Source organism: Liolophura sinensis, chromosome 4 (assembly GCF_032854445.1).
Source record: "Liolophura sinensis isolate JHLJ2023 chromosome 4, CUHK_Ljap_v2, whole genome shotgun sequence".
NCBI classification, from domain to species: domain Eukaryota; kingdom Metazoa; phylum Mollusca; class Polyplacophora; order Chitonida; family Chitonidae; genus Liolophura; species Liolophura sinensis.
The window spans coordinates 8,203,367-8,223,330 of record NC_088298.1 but is presented as its reverse complement, the minus strand read 5'-3'; the positions used below and the strand labels follow the sequence as shown (position 1 = coordinate 8,223,330).

At 42.8% G+C, this 19,964-nt stretch overlaps 1 protein-coding gene across 2 annotated transcripts in view; it reads right to left on the bottom strand.

Moving 5' to 3' along the window:
- Positions 1-19,964, bottom strand: part of LOC135464328 (serine-rich adhesin for platelets-like) — a 375,213-nt gene that overhangs the window by 22,579 nt on the left and 332,670 nt on the right. The gene's annotated exons all lie outside the window — the stretch shown is intronic.

Here is a 19,964-nt window from a genome sequence, read left to right as displayed (position 1 = left end):
ACCCCATTAATCTTCCATAAGCAACAATGTTAAGGTTTAGCGCTGTAGCTCAGTCCCAAACAATCCGTCAAAATCTGGACCTTTCTAGGCAACGGGACGTCACTCGTAGCTTCATCACCACCTGTCCCCTTGTGCCCTATCGCCCAGAGTTTCAAACTTTCATCATTAAAGCTCATGCCTGCCCAAAGCTTAGTCAATTTCCAGGATTTTGATACCAAGCATACTCCTGTACAACGAAAATGGCAGGCTGGCAGCGAAGAAAGTCTTTGAACCCTAAACTATAGGCCTACAGAATTACATTCCGAGAAACGGAAGTTGAAATGGGGGTCTCCGTCCTGCTGAGGCAAGTAGACATTATATGTAAGTGTACATATTGTACATATATTTTTGTTTCTTTTCAAATAATTCTTTTTTTAAGAATGAGTTGGGTAATGTTTAGGCATGTTCTGATGTTATCAACGTTATCCACTGTTTGTAGTTCAGTGTATTCAGTTCATGAATATGTCCTCATAGGCCTATCAATGATATATTATTTACATGTTGTACCGTACTCATTTAGTCGATGTCCATGTGCATATTTTGCAAATTGTGTTCTTCTTTTCAAATACTTCCTTGAAGAATTAGTTGAGTATTATTAGGTAATCAGATGTTTAAGCTGTTTATGTTTTATCAGCATGTTTTTGCATAATAGTAATTGTGCCTCGTCAGACTAGGTGTACCATTACCATTTGCAGACATGTTTGTCTTACATGGATGGATATTTCTTTGAGACATCTTACCAAGTTCTTCACTTTAATATCTCAGCTGGCAATTAAATTACTGAATTTATTGTATCAAGTATAATAATTGTTTTATTCAGGACTCCCAGTTTATTATATGGTGAAAATAATGGGACAGAGAGATATTTTTTATTCATGGGAGGTGGCACTAAGGCGAAGAGGTACCTCTATCCATTGTGTTATTTATTTATTTATTTGATTGGTGTTTTACGCCGTATTTTACTAATACGACGGCAGCCAGCATTATGGTGGGAGGAAACCGGGCAGACCCTGGGGAAAACCCACGACCATCCTCAGGTTGCTGGAGACCTTCCCACGTACGTCCGGAGAGGAAGCCAGCATGTGCTGGACTTGAACTTACACCGACCGCATTGCCTTTAGCCATTGTCATGTCACAAATGCATTGTAGCGCAACGACTACTATATGTTACAAATTAAATGTATCAGTTTTTATTACTGTTTTTAATGTTAGTTCATCATTATGGCCTGGTAATGGAACATTTGATGTCAGTAAAATAATATCAAGGTCCTACTGCCAGGCCTTTGTCAGCACCCATTGTAGTTAACTTTGCTTACTGGGATATAATCTTCAGCATTCTTACAGTACAGCTTTAAATTTATTTTTATTGAACAAAAATTTCATCATTTCGGTATATTTAAATTAATTGACCATTTCATAATTTACTGCAATCATCATAAAAAAGCTATTATAAATATTATGTTGGTAATATATTGTATAATGTTAATACCGGGTAAGCAATAATTTGTACTAAATTGTAAAACATAAAATCCATTACATCAGTAATCGTAAAAGAAAAACTATTTCTTTTAACATAAATCACAAAATGCTTAATTCCTGTCTACCTACATGTATGTCCTTGGAGGTTTAGGAAGTTACTTAAATGTGTGTTCACTATCTACATATATATACAAATGTGTACCATCCAATGTTAGTTTTGTGTCTCTTTTTTACAGCATGTCTGGCTGAAAAGACCGTCAGTGCCACAAAAAGACAAGGATGGAAGGAGTGATTGTGTGACCATTATTTTTTTTTATTTTGATTAGTGTTTTACGCCGTACTCAAGAATATTTCACTTATATGATGGCGGCCAGCATTATGGTGGGAGGAAACCGGGCACAGCCTGGGGGAAACCCACGACCATCCGCAGGTTGCTGGCAGACCTTCCCATTTACGGCCGGAGAGGAAGGTGTGACCAGTAGATTTCATATTACATGTAGATATGTCAAATATACATCCATATCCTCTGTAATGGTTTGACAACACAGCTTTTATTTAGCTCGACTTATTTTTGTTACAGGTTTATAATATTATGGTATTAAATGGCTTTTTTCATGTTGGCCTTGTTACATTTCCAAGATCTTTCATATTGGCCTGTGGCAGGTTTCATTTACTCAAGGCGAAGTTGAAAGCCAATGCAGCCTGCCAAGAGCCAGTTAATATTACAGATGGAGGACCTATAAATAGGCTGATGTAAAAACAGCAATTGAATGACATTTTTATTAATCACCTGTATATTTGATCAGGAAACAACAAAACAGGCTCAGAAATATACCATGTGTAATAAGTCATTTGTTAGCTGCTGTGCTTGTAGGGTGGTGTACAGCATGCAACATGTTTTTTGAAAGAAAAGTACCACTGTTCTGTTCTAATTCATGTGTGTCGGCAAAGCTTTCAACATATGATTTACTCACTTAAATTAAGAATTTTTGCGTACATCTCGAAAATGTTTCTGAAGTTTTGAGAAAGTTGCAAATTGTAATATAACACCATTGTGTTCAAAACACGAAGAGCACAGCATGCCATTTGGAAGGTGACAAGTTGATATATGATGATCATAATCCTGATGTGAATGTGACTTGAAAGGATGTTCAGACTTGTCCTGGATGCGGTATCTGCGTGAGTGTGACTTGAAAGGATGTTCAGACTTGTCCTGGATGTGGTATCTGCGTGAGTGTGACTGGAAAGGATGTTCAGACTTGTCCTGGATGTGGTATCTGCGTGAGTGTGACTTGAAAGGATGTTCAGACTTGTCCTGAATGCAGTATCTGCATGAGTGTGACTTGAAAGGATGTTCAGACTTGTCCTGGATGCAGTATCTGCATGAGTGTGACTTGAAAGGATGTTCACACTTGTCCTGAATGCAGTATTGGCATGAGTGTGACTTGAAAGAATGTTCAGACTTGTCCTGAATGCAGTATCTGCATGAGTGTGACTTGAAAGGATGTTCACACTTGTCCTGAATGCAGTATCTGCATGAGTGTGACTTGAAAGGATGTTCAGACTTGTCCTGGATGCAGTATCTGCGTGAGTGTGACTTGAAAGGATGTTCACACTTGTCCTGAATGCAGTATCTGCATGAGTGTGACTTGAAAGGATGTTCAGACTTGTCCTGGATGTGGTATCTGCATGAGTGTGACTTGAAAGAATGTTCAGACTTGTCCTGAATGCAGTATCTGCATGAGTGTGACTTGAAAGGGTGTTCAGCCTTGTCCTGGATGTGGTATCTGCATGAGTGTGACTTGAAAGGATGTTCAGACTTTTCCTGAATGCAGAGTCTGCATGAGTGTGACTTGAAAGGATGTTCAGACCTGTCCTGGATGCAGTATCTGCATGAGTGTGACTTGAAAGGGTGTTCAGCCTTGTCCTGGGTGTGGTATCTGCATAAGTGTGACTTGAAAGGGTGTTCAGCCTTGTCCTGAATGCAGTATCGGCATGAGTGTGACTTGAAAGGGTGTTCAGCCTTGTCCTGGGTGTGGTATCTGCATAAGTGTGACTTGAAAGGGTGTTCAGCCTTGTCCTGGGTGCAGTATCTCCATGAGTGTCACTTGAAAGGGTGTTCAGGCCTGTCCTGAATGCAGTATCTGCTTGAGTGTGACTTGAAAGGGTGTTCAGACCTGTCCTGAATGCAGTATCTGCATGAGTGTGACTTGAAAGGGTGTTCAGCCTTGTCCTGGGTGTGGTATCTGCATAAGTGTGACTTGAAAGGGTGTTCAGCCTTGTCCTGAATGCAGTATCGGCATGAGTGTGACTTGAAAGGGTGTTCAGCCTTGTCCTGGGTGTGGTATCTGCATAAGTGTGACTTGAAAGGGTGTTCAGCCTTGTCCTGGGTGCAGTATCTCCATGAGTGTCACTTGAAAGGATGTTCAGACCTGTCCTGAATGCAGTATCTGCATGAGTGTGACTTGAAAGGGTGTTCAGCCTTGTCCTGGGTGCAGTATCTGCATGAGTGTGACTTGAAAGGGTGTTCAGCCTTGTCCTGAATGCAGTATCGGCATGAGTGTGACTTGAAAGGATGTTCAGCCTTGTCCTGAATGCAGTATCTGCATGAGTGTGACTTGAAAGGATGTTCAGACTTGTCCTGAACGCAGTGTCTACATGAGTGTGACTTGAATGGATGTTCAGACCTGTCCTGAATGCAGTATCGGCATGAGTGTGACTTGAAAGGATGTTCAGCCTTGTCCTGAATGCAGTATCAGCATGAGTGTGACTTGAAAGGATGTTCAGACTTGTCCTGAATGCGGTATCTACATGAGTGTGACTTGAAAGGATGTTCAGACTTGTCCTGAATGCAGTATCTGCATGAGTGTGACTTGAAAGGATGTTCAGACTTGTCCTGGATGTGGTATCTGCATGAGTGTGACTTGAAAGAATGTTCAGACTTGTCCTGAATGCAGGATCAGCATGAGTGTGACTTGAAAGGATGTTCAGACTTGTCCTGGATGTGGTATCTGCATGAGTGTGACTTGAAAGGATGTTCAGACTTGTCCTGGATGCAGCATCTGCATGAGTGTGACTTGAAAGGATGTTCAAACTTGTCCTGAATGCAGTATCAGCATGAGTGTGACTTGAAAGGATGTTCAGACCTGTCCTGGATGCGGTATATGCATGAGTGTGACTGGAAAGGATGTTCAGACTTGTCCTGAATGCAGTATCTGCGTGAGTGTGACTTGAAAGGATGTTCAGACTTTTCCTGAATGCAGAGTCTGCATGAGTGTGACTTGAAAGGATGTTCAGACCTGTCCTGGATGCAGTATCTGCATGAGTGTGACTTGAAAGGGTGTTCAGCCTTGTCCTGGGTGCAGTATCTCCATGAGTGTCACTTGAAAGGATGTTCAGACCTGTCCTGAATGCAGTATCTGCATGAGTGTGACTTGAAAGGGTGTTCAGCCTTGTCCTGGGTGCAGTATCTGCATGAGTGTCACTTGAAAGGATGTTCAGACCTGTCCTGAATGCAGTATCTGCATGAGTGTGACTTGAAAGGGTGTTCAGCCTTGTCCTGGGTGCAGTATCTGCATGAGTGTCACTTGAAAGGATGTTCAGACCTGTCCTGAATGCAGTATCTGCATGAGTGTCACTTGAAAGGGTGTTCAGCCTTGTCCTGGGTGCAGTATCTCCATGAGTGTCACTTGAAAGGATGTTCAGACCTGTCCTGGATGTGGTATCTGCATAAGTGTGACTTGAAAGAATGTTCAGACTTGTCCTGGATGTGGTGTCAGCGTGAGTGTGACTTGAAAGGATGTTCAGACTTGTCCTGGATGTGGTATCTGCATGAGTGTGACTTGAAAGGATGTTCAGACTTGTCCTGGATGCAGTATCTGCATGAGTGTGACTTGAAAGGATGTTCAGACTTGTCCTGGATGCGGTGTCAGCGTGAGTGTGACTTGAAAGGATGTTCAAACTTGTCCTGAATGCAGTATCAGCATGAGTGTGACTTGAAAGGATGTTCAGACCTGTCCTGGATGCGGTATATGCATGAGTGTGACTGGAAAGGATGTTCAGACTTGTCCTGAATGCAGTATCTGCGTGAGTGTGACTTGAAAGGATGTTCAGACTTTTCCTGAATGCAGAGTCTGCATGAGTGTGACTTGAAAGGATGTTCAGACCTGTCCTGGATGCAGTATCTGCATGAGTGTGACTTGAAAGGGTGTTCAGCCTTGTCCTGGGTGCAGTATCTCCATGAGTGTCACTTGAAAGGATGTTCAGACCTGTCCTGAATGCAGTATCTGCATGAGTGTCACTTGAAAGGGTGTTCAGCCTTGTCCTGGGTGCAGTATCTCCATGAGTGTCACTTGAAAGGATGTTCAGACCTGTCCTGGATGTGGTATCTGCATAAGTGTGACTTGAAAGAATGTTCAGACTTGTCCTGGATGTGGTGTCAGCGTGAGTGTCACTTGAAAGGATGTTCAGACTTGTCCTGGATGTGGTATCTGCATGAGTGTGACTTGAAAGGATGTTCAGACTTGTCCTGGATGCAGTATCTGCATGAGTGTGACTTGAAAGGATGTTCAGACTTGTCCTGGATGCGGTGTCAGCGTGAGTGTGACTTGAAAGGATGTTCAAACTTGTCCTGAATGCAGTATCAGCATGAGTGTGACTTGAAAGGATGTTCAGACCTGTCCTGGATGCGGTATATGCATGAGTGTGACTGGAAAGGATGTTCAGACTTGTCCTGAATGCAGAGTCTGCATGAGTGTGACTTGAAAGGATGTTCAGACCTGTCCTGAATGCAGTATCTGCATGAGTGTGACTTGAAAGGGTGTTCAGCCTTGTCCTGGGTGCAGTATCTCCATGAGTGTCACTTGAAAGGATGTTCAGACCTGTCCTGAATGCAGTATCTGCATGAGTGTGACTTGAAAGGGTGTTCAGCCTTGTCCTGGGTGCAGTATCTGCATGAGTGTCACTTGAAAGGATGTTCAGACCTGTCCTGAATGCAGTATCTGCATGAGTGTGACTGGAAAGGATGTTCAGACTTTTCCTGAATGCAGAGTCTGCATGAGTGTCACTTGAAAGGATGTTCAGACCTGTCCTGGATGCAGTATCTGCATAATATTTGGCATGAACCGGATTTATTAGTAGTGATACTAGAACAGGTCTTTTTTTTGTATCTTTCTTATGTGTGGCTCACTGTCAGTACAAAGTTGAGGTTCAGGTGTGGAACATGTTGAAATTGATGGCTCTCTGACATACATGATGTACCATCTAAATGTGTTCTAACAGATAGGCCTACAGTGTATAACGATATGCTGTCATCAGTGCATATGTCCTTTTTTCCCCGTGTTCAAACTGCTGTTTAACTTTTAAGTTCTAAAGAATCTAGAGCAGAGTTTACCTTGTTTTGAAAACTTTTCCCTCTTTTGGATAATCTGTTTATTTTGCGTCCACCGTGTATCTTTGTTGATCTATCAGGAGATGGAAATGAATGGGTCACTGTCATAATGTGGGTCTGATTCATGTGTTGATACAGGTGTGACGAGTGAATAAGCACTTTCTTTGACAAGCCCACTAGATCCACCTAAAGAGGCCTAAATTATGGGGCTGACATTTGGCTGGTTTGTTTTTTAATGGGCAGAGACTCAGTTGTTTGTTGTGTAATATTTTCAAGTCTGGTTTCAAGACAGATGTTTGAAGATCTTTAAGGACACGTTATAAGCTGCTCTTGTCAGCTTTGTTCACCCCTTTGTTGGACGTGCTGAATGTGGGACTTAGCTGCTTGTATGAAGCTACAAGTTTTTGTGGATTGTTAATGTCTTTTAAAGTGGCTAAACCTGAATTTAGATGCTTATAGTAGTAGGGCTGACCTCTGCATATGAAAAAGTAGCAAGGACGTATGCCTGTATGTAAATTACATTACATTACGTTGAGAGATGTCAGAAGTTTGTGAAGAACTTTGTTTGTAGTTATATTTTACGTCCATGATTTTGTCAGGAATTTTATGTGAGGCATATGTACTAAAGCTATCGTAGTGCTCATCTGGCAAAGATACTATATGTCCAGCATGTCCAGGATCTGGTGTGCTTTGCGGTATTGATCCCTGTGAGCCTTGCTGATTTCTGTGTGTAATGCTCTTGTCATTGAAAGTTATGCCAAACCATCCATGGTCAGCCCATGTGTTATAAGTGATTACCCGTTTTGAGTTAGCTAATTCAAGGCCACATTCAGCACAGTATGTTTTTTTGTCAACTTTCTGAATTGATGCCTGTCTTGCATAACTTGCAACTGCAGCTTTTATTGAGGGATCTTTGTCATGTTGTATGTTTGGTTTAATGGGGTCTCTCAGGCTGCTTGGTCGATATTTAAAGAAACCATGGCCGTCATTAAATTGATGTAATTTTTGTCTGTGTTCACGGGATTTATTGTTACATGGAGTATTTAAGAAAACAATAGAAAGAGTAGTAACATGAACTTGGGATTCGTCCGAGATACTCATTCCGATTACAATGGCCTTACCCCTGCTATTTTGATCACAAATAGTCAGAAGACCAACAGGAAATCTTATTACAGTTAAGTCATACTTGTTATCGTAGCCCATGAAAAACTGGGAAAACTTACGGGCTAGTGTCAAATTTTCATTGTTTGCCAATACAGAATGGTAGTGGCGCTTCAAAGTTTTTATTCCACGCTGAGAAAGTAGTACTGAGTCTGAATTTTGTTCCAGAATTTTCTCATTATTTTGCCCCTATTTGCCCCTGTTTGTACCCTATAAAGGGTGTTCCTCCATTTTTTTAATGCAACCTTGTACTGCACGTTTGTCAGCAAGTTTTACGTGTGTTTGAATTTGTTCAGCTGTTGTACACTCGCGCAGATATTTCGGTTTTGGTGTATATTCAATATGAATTGAACTTTTTGCTGTTAAAAGACATTTTGATTTGGTTTGCAGATGCCTTTTTGTGTTGGTCGCTTTCTGTCAATTTTATCTCTGTCAGATAAGTCTTTTGCGCTGTTGTGTAGCATCTTCTTGGTGATATTTTTCAACAGTTAACTATTCTGTGCATAAATTTTCCAGGTATTGAGATCATTGGAAAACATCTCACATTTGATTTTCCATTTACAGCCTAAATGTGCATGGTATGAGCGTCCTGTTGTAGAAGTTGTAGTCATTGGTCGTGGTTTTTTATATTTCTTAGAGCACATGTAACAAGCAGTACACGTAGGATTGTCACCATTATTACTGTACCAATGTTGGCTTTGGCTAGTATTGCAGTTTGCACAGACCTTCTCATTTACTTAATTAGGCCAACAACCAGAATAGTGTAATAACTCTTCATTGTTGTGACTTTCCAGAACACTGGACATATAAACTTACCACAGCTTTGTTTTCGTTTAGCTTATGTGAGTTTGGTACGTGTAACTACATGTAACATTCATCCACTCAATGTGATTGTCCCCATTTAGGATTGCTTGTGACAGATACTTTAACTGTCATATTATTGCCTTGAAATTTATGTGTTACACTGCTATGTATTTTGTAACGTTTCTGGACATCAAACTTAAATTTGTTAAAATAATGTTTCGTGTCTCGTCGTACTTTGATTTCAACAATTTCTTCCCGTTCATGTAATTTAGTCTGTTTGCTGGTTGTGTTGTTTTCATTTCCAGTTACCTTGTCACATTCTGTGCTAGAGGTACATGTACACTTTGTGTTAGAGGCGTTTTCAGGTTTATCGCTGTTCTTTGCAATATGGTACGCATTCAGCTTTTCAAGACTCTACTTAATTTCAACACTTTGCTCATAATTACATGTACTTATTGTTGCTGTTGCACTGGAATCACCGAGTCTGAAGTTGTTACATTTAAACTTCTTAGTTATGGCCTTATTGGTACCCTTAGGCAAGAGACTTAAGCAAATTTTGTTTTCCCTAGATTTGAAAATCAATCTTGGTTTAACCTTTAAATACGTATCAAGGGACTTGATGGAAGTCATAGAATAGATGGTACTGCATATATTTTTGAGCTATTGTTGTGGGCCTACACCTGGTATTAGATGTATTTGTGTTTTCAACTTTGTGACTCTCTGTAACTGTGCTGGGATTTTGTTGTCTTTCAATTTTTTTTTTTACCATGGATGTGTCACTATTAATAGTTTTCAAGTTCAAGTTCAAGTTAGCTGCCATCTGCACATTTGAGATGTGGTTTTCAGTTGTTTGAAGTTTATCATTTGATAAAGCATGTGTACTACGGGTTGATGTTGCCTGAAATAGCGGTGTAATGTCATTTACTTTCCTTAAAAATGTGGGAGAGTTGGTGATAGGCTTTAAGTATGTTATCTTTAGCAAATTTATTTCTTCAGCGAGGTTTTTGTGTGCTGATTGTAGGAACAAGTTAAGGCCGCAGGGCACAGATTGTGAATCCTATTATTGCTGCTACTCCACACACATTACTACATGCTTGCAGAGGATAATATGGGGCACATTTTCAGACATGCATGCGTGATTACTGTGTTTGTTCGAACATGTTGGATCATGACGCATAGCTATTTCTAGTGTATCCAGTTGTATTCTGCTTTTATCAAGCCCCTTCTTAAATAGATTAAAAACATTTTACTGGAATTTCCATGCCTAAAGAATGTGCATATACCACTTTATTTTGTTGTGGGAATTCGATCCAAAACCACAATTAACAGTTTGATTGTGTGTGGTTTTACAAGACAAATCATGTTTTACGAAATTATCAGCTTAACGAACGATTGACTGACTTCAGTTGGGAAAGGTTCAGTTGCCAAATGAACATACAAACATATTACATCATTACATTGTGTATTTATTCTGCCTGTTTATTTGATTGCATTCTGCCTTTTTATTTTATGACATATGGGTACAGTACAAGTTGTTTTTACTTGATAAGGGCCCATGCAGTTAGCACTGGAGAGAATAATAGGGGTAAGTTACTCACCTCACAGTGGCAAATGCAGAAAGAAGGAGGTTATCTTGAATTCAGCTTGTGTTGTGATATTACTGGCTGTTGTCAGGGTGACATTATGATTTCTAAATAAAATTGCGTTGTTAGTAAAAATAACATTGCCTTGTGTTTATGCCCGATTTATTCATTCTGAATCATGTTTTATGAGTTGACTGTATAAAGCGACCAAATGACGGGTACAATTGCTTGTGTACATGTACTGCAAGTGTGAGTGTGGAAATAGTAATTGTCCAACGAACGTTCACCGATTGCTAGAAGTAAGTTTAATTTCTGATTCTGATGGTGAATTTTACTCAGTCACCAAGCAAAAAATGTTATTTATATATGTTTGTTGATAAGTTTCGATGGGGAAAATGGACACATTAAAAACAAATGTAGCGGCTGGTTTTAATTTTGATAGGAGGTAGAAGAAATTGTTCTCTTCGAAAGATGATGATGACCGCTTTGTCGTCAAGGAAACGATGCTACTGGATGTCGGTTAATGATACAGTTGCGATATCTAGTGGCACAGGGAGATAAACGCGCATTTGGCAGCCTCTCAATGTAGTCACGTGATTAAGGCCTCACTTTTCCATGATGACGTGCAAGTTTTTCAAGACTGCTGTCGTTCGTCCTGTGTGCAGATGCTTGCTGTGTTTACAAGATTGTAATGTGCCGTTGTATCTGGGCTCCTGCTGTTCGCCTTGTGTGCGGATGCTTGCTGTGTTTACAGGATTGTAATGTGCCGTTTTATCTGGGCTCCTACTGTTCGCCTTGTGTGCAGATGCTTGCCGTGTTTACAGGATTGTAATGTGCCGTTGTATCTGGGCTCCCGCTGTTCGCCTTGTGTGCGGATGCTTGCCATGTTTACTGGATTGTAATGTGCCGTTGTATCTGGGCTCCTGCTGTTTGCCTTGTGTTCGGATGCTTGCCGTGTTTACAGGATTGTAATGTGCCGTTGTATCTGGGCTCCTGCTGTTCGCCTTGTGTGCAGATGCTTGCCGTGTTTAGAGGATTGTAATGTGCCGTTGTATCTGGGCTCCTACTGTTCACCTTGTGTGCAGATGCTTGCCGTGTTTACAGGATTGTAATGTGCCGTTGTATCTGGGCTCCTGCTGTTCGCCTTGTGTGCAGATGCTTGCCGTGTTTAGAGGATTGTAATGTGCCGTTGTATCTGGGCTCCTGCTGTTCGCCTTGTGTGCAGATGCTTGCCGTGTTTAGAGGATTGTAATGTGCCGTTGTATCTGGGCTCCTACTGTTCACCTTGTGTGCAGATGCTTGCCGTGTTTACAGGATTGTAATGTGCCATTGTATCTGGGCTCCTGCTGTTCGCCTTGTGTGCAGATGCTTGCCATGTTTACTGGATTGTAATATGCCGTTGTATCTGGGCTCCTGCTGTTCGCCTTGTGTGCGGATGCTTGCTGTGTTTACAGGATTGTAATGTGCCGTTGTATCTGGGCTCCTGCTGTTCGCCTTGTGTGCTGATGCTTGTCGTGTTACTGGATTGTGGTGTGCCGTTGTATCTGGGCTCCTGCCGTTCAGCCTCTGTGCAGATGCTTACCGTGTGTACTGGATTGTAATGTGCCGTTGTATCTGGGCGCCTGCTGTTCGCCTTGTGTGCAGATGCTTGCTGTGTTTACAGGATTGTAATGTGCCGTTGTATCTGTGCTCCTGCTGTTCGCCTTGTGTGCTGATGCTTGTCGTGTTACTGGATTGTGATGTGCTGTTGTATCTGGGCTCCTGCCGTTCAGCCTCTGTGCAGATGCTTGCCGTGTGTACTGGATAGTAATGTGCCGTTGTATCTGGGCTCCTGCTGTTCGCCTTGTGTGCAGATGCTTGCCGTGTGTACTGGATTGTAATGTGCCGTTGTATCTGGGCTCCTGCTGTTCGCCTTGTGTGCAGATGCTTGCTGTGTTTACTGGATTGTAATGTGCCGTTGTATCTGGGCTCCTGCTGTTCGCCTTGTGTGCAGATGCTTGCCATGTTTACTGGATTGTAATGTGCCGTTGTATCTGGGCTCCTGCTGTTCGCCTTGTGTGCAGATGCTTGCGGTGTGTACTGGATTGTAATGTGCCGTTGTATCTGGGCTCCTACTGTTCGCCTTGTGTGCAGATGCTTGCTGTGTTTACAGGATTGTAATGTGCCGTTGTATCTGGGCTCCTGCTGTTCACCTTGTGTGCAGAGGCTTGCCGTGTGTACTGGATTGTAATGTGCCGTTGTATCTGGGCTCCTGCTGTTCGCCTTGTGTGCAGATGCTTGCCGTGTTTACAGGATTGTAATATGCCGTTGTATCTGGGCTCCTGCTGTTCGCCTTGTGTGCAGATGCTTGCGGTGTGTACTGGATTGTAATGTGCCGTTGTATCTGGGCTCCTACTGTTCGCCTTGTGTGCAGATGCTTGCCGTGTTTACAGGATTGTAATGTGCCGTTGTATCTGGGCTCCTGCTGTTCGCCTTGTGTGCAGAGGCTTGCCGTGTGTACTGGATTGTAATGTGCCGTTGTATCTGGGCTCCTGCTGTTCGCCTTGTGTGCAGATGCTTGCCGTGTTTACAGGATTGTAATATGCCGTTGTATCTGGGCTCCTGCTGTTCGCCTTGTGTGTAGATGCTTGCCGTGTTTACAGGATTGTAATGTGCCGTTGTATCTGGGCTCCTGCTGTTCGGACCGGCCCGGATAGCACAGTTGGTAGAGCGTCCGCTTCGGGACCGGTAGATCCAGGATCAATCCTTGGTCGAGTCACACCTATGACTTTAAAAGAGGAAGTTGTAACTTCCTCGCTTGGCGTTCAGCATGAAGGGGATAGTGCAACGACTGGTTGACTTGTATCAGTATAATGGCTCGGGCGGGGCGGCTTACTTGCCTTCGGTAAGTCGTCTCAGTGATGCAGCACTAAATAAAAGAGCGGTGGAAATCCGTCCTGCAACAAGGGGGCACATTACACGTGCATGCACCCTAATGATTCCTTCGTCGTCATATGACTGAAAAATTGTTGAGTACGACGTTAAACCCCAAGCACTCACTCCTGCTGTTCGCCTTGTGTGCAGATGCTTGCCATGTGTATTGGATTGTAATGTGCCGTTGTATCTGGGCTCCTGCTGTTCGCCTTGTGTGCGGATGCTTGCCGTGTGTACTGGATTGTAATGTGCCGTTGTATCTGGGCTCCTGCTGTTCGCCTTGTGTGCAGAGGCTTGCCGTGTGTACTGGATTGTAATGTGCCGTTGTATCTGGGCTCCTGCTGTTCGCCTTGTGTGCGGATGCTTGCCGTGTTTACAGGATTGTAATGTGCCGTTGTATCTGGGCTCCTGCTGTTCGCCTTGTGTGCGGATGCTTGCCGTGTGTACTGGATTGTAATGTGCCGTTGTATCTGGGCTCCTACTGTTCGCCTTGTGTGCAGATGCTTGCCATGTTTACTGGATTGTAATGTGCCGTTGTATCTGGGCTCCTGCTGTTCGCCTTGTGTGCAGATGCTTGCCGTGTTTACTGGATTGTAATGTGCCATTGTAACTGGATTCCTGCCTTGCGACCTGTGTGCTGATGCTTGTCGTGTTTACAGGATTGTTATGTGCCGTTGTATCTGGGCTCCTGCTGTTTGCCTTGTGTGCAGATGCTTGCCGTGTTTACAGGATTGTAATGTGCCGTTGTATCTGGGCTCCTGCTGTTCGCCTTGTGTGCAGATGCTTGCCGTGTTTACAGGATTGTAATGTGCCGTTGTATCTGGGCTCCTGCTGTTCGCCTTGTGTGCAGATGCTTGTCGTGTTTACAGGATTGTAATGTGCCATTGTATCTGGGCTCCTGCTGTTTGGCCTGTGTGCTGATGCTTGTCGTTGTGTACTTGATTGTTATGTGCCGTTGTATCTGGGCTCCTGCTGTTCGCCTTGTGTGCAAATGCTTGCCGTGTGTACTGGATTGTAATGTGCCGTTGTATCTGGGCTCCTGCTGTTCGCCTTGTGTGCGGATACTTGCCGTGTGTACTGGATTGTAATGTGCCGTTGTATCTGGGCTCCTGCTGTTCGCCTTGTGTGCAGAGGCTTGCCGTGTGTACTGGATTGTAATGTGCCGTTGTATCTGGGCTCCTGCTGTTCGCCTTGTGTGCGGATGCTTGCCGTGTTTACAGGATTGTAATGTGCCGTTGTATCTGGGCTCCTGCTGTTCGCCTTGTGTGCGGATGCTTACCGTGTGTACTGGATTGTAATGTGCCGTTGTATCTGGGCTCCTACTGTTCGCCTTGTGTGCAGATGCTTGCCATGTTTACTGGATTGTAATGTGCCGTTGTATCTGGGCTCCTGCTGTTCGCCTTGTGTGCAGATGCTTGCCGTGTTTACTGGATTGTAATGTGCCATTGTAACTGGATTCCTGCCTTGCGACCTGTGTGCTGATGCTTGTCGTGTTTACAGGATTGTTATGTGCCGTTGTATCTGGGCTCCTGCTGTTTGCCTTGTGTGCAGATGCTTGCCGTGTTTACAGGATTGTAATGTGCCGTTGTATCTGGGCTCCTGCTGTTCGCCTTGTGTGCAGATGCTTGCCGTGTTTACAGGATTGTAATGTGCCGTTGTATCTGGGCTCCTGCTGTTCGCCTTGTGTGCAGATGCTTGTCGTGTTTACAGGATTGTAATGTGCCATTGTATCTGGGCTCCTGCTGTTTGGCCTGTGTGCTGATGCTTGTCGTTGTGTACTTGATTGTTATGTGCCGTTGTATCTGGGCTCCTGCTGTTCGCCTTGTGTGCAAATGCTTGCCGTGTGTACTGGATTGTAATGTGCCGTTGTATCTGGGCTCCTGCTGTTCGCCTTGTGTGCGGAGGCTTGCTGTGTTTACTGGATTGTAATGTGCTGTTGTATCTGGGCTCCTACTGTTCGCCTTGTGTGCAGATGCTTACCATGTGTACAGGATTGTAATGTGCCGTTGTATCTGGGCTCCTGCTGTTCGCCTTGTGTGCAGATGCTTGCCGTGTTCACTGGATTGTGATGTGCCGTTGTATCTGGGCTCCTGCCGTTTGCCTTGTGTGCTGATGCTTGTCGTTGTGTACTTGATTGTTATGTGCCGTTGTATCTGGGCTCCTGCTGTTCGCCTTGTGTGCAGATGCTTGCCGTGTTTACAGGATTGTAATGTGCCGTTGTATCTGGGCTCCTGCTGTTCGCCTTGTGTTCGGAGGCTTGTCGTGTTTACAGAATTTTAATGTGCCGTTGTATCTGGGCTCCTGCTGTTCGCCTTGTGTGCAGATGCTTGTCATGTTTACAGGATTGTAATGTGCCGTTGTATCTGGGCTCCTGCTGTTCGCCTTGTGTGCTGATGCTTGCCGTGTTTACTGGATTGTGATGTGTGCTATGTTTTGTGGATTGTGATGTGTGCCGTGATTTCCGGATATGTTCAGATTCGATTTTGTCCTGACGTTCGACCTTTTCTGTTACATCTCTTATTAAACATTTTTTTCATACATAAATACTCTTGTGGTTATGTTGCCCTGAAACTAGGCTTGACAACAAGGCTTTTCGTTCATGAGATAAAAAACATTTTCGTATTTTTGGGAGCCTCTCACCAATGCAGTCGCTGTGAGTTCAAGCCCAGCTCATGCTGGCTTCCTCTCCGTCCGGTAAGTGGGAAGGTCTGCCAGCAACCTGTGGATGGTCGTGGGTTTCCCTGGGCTGTGCCTGGTTTCCACCCACCATAATGCTGGCCGCCGTCGTATAAGTGAAATATTCTTGAGTACGGCGTAAAACACCAATCAAAAAAAAAAATCGTATTTTTGGTGTTCTCTTGCAAATATAATGGCACTGTTTTTTTTCCCCATATTTATTAGTTTTCAAAGGGGCCTCCGTGGCTCAGTTGGTTAGCGCGCTAGGGCAGCGTAATGACTCGGGAGGCTCTCACCAATGCGGTCGCTGTGAGTTGAAGTCCAGCTCATGCTGGCTTCCTATCCAGCCGTAAGTGGGAAGGTCTGCCAGCAACCTGCGGCATGGTCGTGGTTTCCCCCTGGATCTGTCCGGTTTAATCCCACCATAATGGCTGACCGCCGTCAGTGAAATATTCTTGAGGATGGCATAAAACACCAGGTCAAATAATAAATTAGTGTCCAATTTACTCAGCAGCTTTCAAGCAATTTTAAGGATGCCGTCATTTCACTTCATGACTCCGCTAGAATGACGTTGTCGGAATAAACCAATACTGACAATCTACTCCTTTAACGTTTATTATTTATTTTCGGCAGTCATAGAGGTCAGACTCTTAAGATTTGTTTCCTCAAAAAGGCACTTAGGCCGTTAACAAAGAGCGAAACAAGAGAGGTGATTCAGATTGTCAATAATTCCAATCTTTTTTTTTATTATGTTTTTTACATTCTTTTAACATAGAATTAATTAATAAATTAAAAATTTCCCAGTTACGCCAAGTATGGTTCAGAGCCCGTCCCTCCAAACAGTGTCGAATGCCTTACTAAACAACTCAGCATTAGAACTTGATGTAAACACGTGGATCCATTGTGTTGTATTCCTTCCAGAAACCGACTTGGAATTCAGACCAGAATCCATTAAGTATACATCGTATCCGACTTTAATTTCATTTCGGGGTCCTTTCTCTCTGCTTAGAGAAAACTACATATACACGTAAGTCCATAAATTACGCGCCATTGCCGCAATACATAAAATTTTGTCGTGATTTTTGCAAAAGAACGAGCCGCCGCTTTCAGTTTCCCATCAGTGCACTTCATACTCCTTAAAGCCCACGCGCCGCTCACTGCCCTCACTTCACATCATTTGCTAAACATTCATAAATAAAATTGCTTCAGCTGTTGGTTAAATAAAATATGGTGTGCATACTTTAGATAATGAAACTGCATGTATTTAAAGTATTACTAGAATCAACGGCTGAAGAAGTTTTTTCGATTTTTTAATCACTTTGGTGGGCCTCATCATTGTGAACCCAGCGACCTTTTCCATAAAAAATCGCAGAGAGTGGCGCATGCGCTGTAAGTAGCATGACTTCACATCAGCCCTAAACAAGCTTCACCTTTGAAATCTGTGCAACGTACTCATGTGGGCTTGAACTACCCCTTCACTTTTCAGCTTGGAGGCAAATCATTCACCAAAATGCCAGAATTGCGCATGCGTAACCTTTAGGGTAAAGGCCTCACCGATTGGGTAACACTGCAATGCAGGCATAGTCTATTTCTTTTAGAGAGTCACCTATATTACCTGTCTGTAAAATCAGTCATACTCGCTACCAAAATTCCCTTTAACCAGTGACACCTAACAATCCAAAACTCTACACACTGATACGTTGGACGTCCGTATTATTACCAGGAAAGTGCATTCAGAATACTTTTATTAATTCATAATGTTAAACTCCATAAGATTAGTTTCGACACCAAGAACTCAATACCCCGGGTGACGTCATAATTATTCAAAAGCAAGTTGCATGCTACCTGGACAACGGGCGTCGAGGGTAATTTGGTTTACAATGGCTGCAACAAGCGGTTAGAATAAACTCCTCGCATTAAGACAGCTTACACTAATGTCTCTGCGAGGACAGACTACATGGCTTAAATTTCCTAACACCCATCTCTCCGTCCGCACCGCCGTTAGATCATGTACAACAGGAGATAAAGTAACGTTCATTTATGAAGGTTATATCATGCTAAAACTTGTAAACAATTTCAAATATGCCAGTGTCAGTAAATAGTTTACAGTTAAGTCGATAACAGTTTAGGTAATTGCTGTCGCCCTCTGTCAAAACACGTTGTGCTCCGCCCAATATCCAGCATGCCACCGGTTTTGGCATAATTATTGCGTCACCCAAGGCAATGTGTTCTTGCCGTCGAACCCAAGCTTATGGACTTTACCATTACGAATTAGAAAAATTGTTCTATCTTTTCCTTATAATAATATAGACTTCCAACATATCCATATGTAGAGGTTGTGTTGTTACGTGTCACTGACTAATATGACTATATATATTTGCACTGTTAGTTTGCACCCAGTCAAAATATATCAGATTTCTGTCTGAAAACTATTTTGCTAGTGTTATCTGCTACCTTCCTGGGGCATGCTCTAGGATATTGAATGGAAGCCATCTATTTCCAATCCATAATGGCCAAGCGCATTGTCAAGAGCCTAAGAAACATGTGGATGTGGAATAGCCAGGTTAGCGGAAATCAGGCTGTGTTTAACGCTGTAACGGCCAGTCGCCTGAGAAACGCTTTTATTTTTGTTAGAAAGGTAATCCTATCTCGAACGGAAATTTTCTCCCATTTTGATAAAGAATGGTATACGACAGGCATTTCATTCCACCCAAAATCAGAATTTTCAAGGGGTTTTCCCAGGAGTTTTTATTTATTTATTACTTTTTTTTATCCTGACTTTCAAATACCGTTTACTTGAAAACGAATTTCGTTTTTCCAGGAAATTCAAAGGAATCTGCGAACGCTGAAGCGTCCGTGATCCATCCTTTGCCGTGTGCATGACGCAACTTCTTCATAAGGCGGACCCCAGGACATTTGTTTACCTCCCCTGTTCTAACAACGCATTTATTTATTTATTTATGAATGGTGCTTTACGCAGTACTTAAGAATATTTCAGTAATACGACGGCGGTCTAACATCAAGATTAAAATATTTGAACTTGCATGTGCATATCTCTTTTTTAGGCCTAGTCATATATTATTTTACTAATTATTAAATATTAACGAAAGACTAGAAATAAGCCAGGCTGCTGCTTTACTGCCTGTATAGGATATATTGTTTTTGCCGCGTTTTCACACACATTAGGCCGTAGGGAATGGAGCCGCCAGCACATGCCAATATAGGCCTATGTAGGCCTAGGTTCCTATACCCAATGCGCGTCAACATTGGTTTTCATTTTATTTTATATATTCGCATGTCTTTTTCATTTCATTAATTGAGGAAATATTTACAATAACCTTCGATTTACAGTTCCTTTTCATGTACCCTTGGAAAGAAAACACAACACTGGGACAAACGTATTTAGACATCAATAAAATAATCTTAAAAAAACAACATCGTTGTCTACCTTTCTTGATCTGTTCCATAGTTTGGAAAACTCAAGTTGTGACATATATTTAGATGATGTCATTTCACAACATGATTGACGTATATCAAGAGGTTCACTCGGTAAGGACATGGCGTCACGCGGTAAGTTGCTTAAAACAAATCTTGTTCTAAGTTTGGTCAGAGATTTTCTGAAGATTTTCCCAGCAAAAGTCGATGTCATAGATGAAAAACGCGCATGCGCACGTGTCGCACCCTACGGACTGGTGATACATGCATTAATAGGATTTATATAAGTATTGTGTATCGTGTAGCTAACACTAATAGGCCTACAATGTGATGATTGGGGGCACAAGTCGTCCGGGATATTAAAGGATGGCAGCCGTCTCCGCGTATCAAGAAATACAAGCCATCCTCAGACCAGGATGATCGCGCTTATAAGTGTGCATTTCCCTGTTTTGACAGTAAATACACGTATAGGTTCGGATCCTGTT